Genomic DNA, 4,402 nt, shown 5'->3' with positions numbered 1-4,402 from the left:
CTCCCAATTTCCTGTAGGACTATGATGTATCAATAGGAGAAATAGAATTAGAGAACATGTGCCCGTGTATTTGGTCCTCTTGAAGGGCAATTTTCTCTTAAACCTAACCCTAACCCTAACCCTAACCCTAACCCTAACCCTAACCCTAACCCTAACCCTAACCCTAACCCTAACCCTAACCCTAACCCTAACCCCTAACCCTATCCCAACCCTATCTCTAACCTTAACCTCCATCCTAAACCTAACCTTAACCTTCTCTAACTTTAAAGCCCTAACCCTAACCCTAACCCTAACCCCTAACCCTATCCCAACCCTATCTCTAACCTTAACCTCCATCCTAAACCTAACCTTGATCATAACCTTAACCCTAACGCAAGCTTTAAACTTAACTTGAACCCTAAGTCTAACCTCTTGGTTTACCCTAACTATAACCCTAACCTTGATTGTAACTCTGATCCTTGCTCGAACCCTAACCTTAACCTTACCTGAAACTGGAGCAATCCCAACCCTAGCTTTAACCTTAACCCTAATCCTAAACCTAATCTCAATCCGGATAATAACCTCAGTTCTAATCCTAACCCCAATCGCAATCCTAATCTTAACCCCACCTCAATCCCTGAACCTTGACCCCGATACCAACCTTAATTGGAACTCAAGCCTCAAATCTAACCTTAACCCTAACTTCCCTTGGGACTTAAAAAGTGGATATCAGGAATCCCACAAGTCTGAAACAAAAGTATGAGAGCCCAATTATCCTCTTGGAGGAAAAGGTTACTCTTATCTTTTCTTTTTTAGGGATAAACCATAACATCTTTCTTTGGGGTATATCTCCCAATTTCCTGTAGGACTATGATGTATCAATAGGAGAAATAGAATTAGAGAACATGTGCCCGTGTATTTGGTCCTCTTGAAGGGCAATTTTCTCCAAACTTAACCCTAACCCTAACCCTAACCCTAACCCCTAACCCCTAACCCTAACCCTAACCCTAACCCTAACCTTAAAATCCTTAAGTAAGAATTCCAACATAGTTATAAAACCAGCGGATAAAGGATCAAAGATTGTTATTTTGGATCAAACACAGTATCTGATCGAGGCGAAAAGGCAATTGAGTAATTCTAAACATTATAGACCATTGACTCATTCATTGCGGCAGGAGACCCAGAGACAAATTAGGCAGATTTTAGGAGAACTTTATGAGAATAATTACATTACAGACAAACAAATGTTTTACCTATTTGGACCAGATACCCCACGTCCCAGACAATTTTATTTGTTGCCTAAAATCCACAAACCTCCTGAGACTTGGACCATTCCTTCTGAGGTTCCATGTGGTAGGCTCGATTGTATCGGACTGTGGCTCGGAATCGTATAGAATAGCAGAGTATTTAGATTATTTTATAAATCCTCTGTCACGGAAACATCAAAGTTTCATTAAAGACACGTATGAATTTGTGACAAAATTGAAAGAAATTAGTGTGCCTCAAGAAACTGTGTTTTTTTCAATTGATATTGACTCATTGTATACCAACATTGACACCAAGTTGGGTCTTAGAGCGATCAAAAACATCTTCCATAAATATCCAGACCTAGATAGACCAGATGGGGCTTTACTACAACTATTGGAACTCAGTTTAACAAGAAATGACTTTGAATTTAATTCTAATTGGTTTCTTCAAATCCATGGTACAGCTATGGGGAAGAAGTTTGCCCGTCCTATGCCAATATTTATATGGCAGAATGGGAACAATCAGTCTTCCCCAAATGTATAAAGCTTCCAATTTTGTATTTACGGTATCTAGATGATATATTTGGGTTATGGACACATTCACTTTCAGATTTTATGGAATTTGTGAAGATTCTGAATACACATCATCCGTCAATTACGATTAAACACAATGTTCAGCCGGAACGAATAGAATTTTTTGGACACTGAGGTATTCTTTGTAGAGGGGAATGATAACCTGAGGCGATTAGCAACAAAGGTTTATTTTAAACCTACGGACACCCATTCCCTCTTACATAAATCCAGTTTTCATCCAAAACACACCTACAGGGGGTTGATAAAGTCAGCAGCTTATTAGATTTAATAGGATTTGTACACAGGAAAAACATGTCAAGGAGGCTGTAGGAATTCTTTTTTAAGGCTCTCAGACCCAGAGGATACTCAAAACGTTTCCTCCGCACTATAAGAGCAGAGGTGAACAATATGTCTGTAACGGAACCTATATGTGGGAGGACTAGTAATGATGGATGCATTATTCCATTTGTCACCACATATTCACAGTCTTCTATGAGGTTTAATTCCATAGTGAAGGATCATTTTGAGCAGACGAGGGAGGAGGTGGAGATTCTCCAACAGTTCAGAGTAATATCAGCATATCGGCGAAATAAAAATTTGAAAGATGTGCTGGTACACTCTGGTTTCAGGGAGAAGCCGGGCGGAGTGGATCACATTTTAGACAAGTTAAATACATTCAGAATAAATGGTCGGGTCTAGGGGCTCCCAGTATGGGAGGTATTTCCAATTGAAGACCACCAACATTGTATATGGAATTGAATGTCTACAATGTGGAAAACTGTATATTGGAGAAACTAGGAACTCCTTGGAAGCCAGACTCAAACAACATCTCTATCATATAAGTAAGGGAGTCGGTTAAAAGCACACTATACATCCACTTTAGATCTCATCCAGTAGCTCAGTTAAGAATAGCAGGGTTGGAATCTAACCAGGGGTGGTCACTAAAACACAGACAGATCAAGGAGCGGTGTTGGATAAAAAATTGGGTACTTGTAATCCTAAAGGCCTTAATGAAAAGTATTAGAGACCTAAACTTTTCGAACTCTGACCTGAACACTAACCTGAACCATCCCAACCCCAGTTTACTTTAACTATAACCCCAACCCTAATCCAAAATTTAACCTTAACCTTGATTATAACCTTAATCCTAACTTTAACCGGAGCAATTTCAATTCTAGCTCTAACTTTAAACCTAATCCTAAACCTAAACCTAACCCTAACCCTAACCCTAACCCTAACCCCTAACCCCTAACCCCTAACCCTATCCCAACCCTATCTCTAACCTTAACCTCCATCCTAAACCTAACCTTAACCTTCTCTAACTTTAAACCTAAACCTAACCCTAACCCTAACCCTAACCCTAACCCTAACCCTAACCCCTAACCCTATCCCAACCCTATCTCTAACCTTAACCTCCATCCTAAACCTAACCTTGATCATAACCTTAACCCTAACGCAAGCTTTAAACTTAACTTGAACCCTAAGTCTAACCTCTTGGTTTACCCTAACTATAACCCTAACCTTGATTGTAACTCTGATCCTTGCTCGAACCCTAACCTTAACCTTACCTGAAACTGGAGCAATCCCAACCCTAGCTTTAACCTTAACCCTAATCCTAAACCTAATCTCAATCCGGATAATAACCTCAGTTCTAATCCTAACCCCAATCGCAATCCTAATCTTAACCCCACCTCAATCCCTGAACCTTGACCCCGATACCAACCTTAATTGGAACTCAAGCCTCAAATCTAACCTTAACCCTAACCCCCTTGGGACTTAAAAAGTGGATATCAGGAATCCCACAAGTCTGAAACAAAAGTATGAGAGAGCCCAATTATCCTCTTGGAGGAAAAGGTTACTCTTATCTGTTCTTTTTAGGGATAAACCATAACATCTTTCTTTGGGGTATATCTCCCAATTTCCTGTAGGACTATGATGTATCAATAGGAGAAATAGAATTAGAGAACATGTGCCCGTGTATTTGGTCCTCTTGAAGGGCAATTTTCTCTTAAACCTAACCCTAACCCAACCCTAACCCTAACCCTAACCTGCCTAACCCTAACCCTAACCCTAACCCCTAACCCTAACCTGCCTAACCTAACCTCCTAACCCTAGCCTCGGCCCTAACCTGACCTAAACCTAACCTTACCTAAACCCTAACCCTGACCCTAAAACCCTAACCCTGACCTGAACCCCAGCCTGACCTGGCCTAACCCTAACCCCCTAACCCCCTAACCCTACCCCTAACCCTCAACCCTAACCCCTAACTCCTAACCCTAACCCTAACTCTAACCCCTAACCCTAACCCTAACCCCTTACCCTCTAACCCTAACCCTAACCCTACTCTCGCGTCCATTAGACATTTTGTCTGCAGGAACTCGCTCTTTTCACTCGGTCCACTCGTCCAAGTGCCGATGCATTTGTGGCATGTGAACAGTACGAATGTGTCACTACCAAAGTTTAATGGTTTTAAATGACTGTTTTGTATTGTCTGGAAACTCACTTGTAGAATTCGACTGCAGTAGGTCTCTTAAAAAGAGAAGCCGTGCAAAGGTTATTAAACAGAGGTGCCTAGTTATTCTTCTGTTGTTGATATCAGGTAA

Source organism: Coregonus clupeaformis, unplaced genomic scaffold, assembly GCF_020615455.1.
Source record: "Coregonus clupeaformis isolate EN_2021a unplaced genomic scaffold, ASM2061545v1 scaf1383, whole genome shotgun sequence".
NCBI lineage: Eukaryota > Metazoa > Chordata > Actinopteri > Salmoniformes > Salmonidae > Coregonus > Coregonus clupeaformis.
This window is presented reverse-complemented; position numbering follows the sequence as displayed.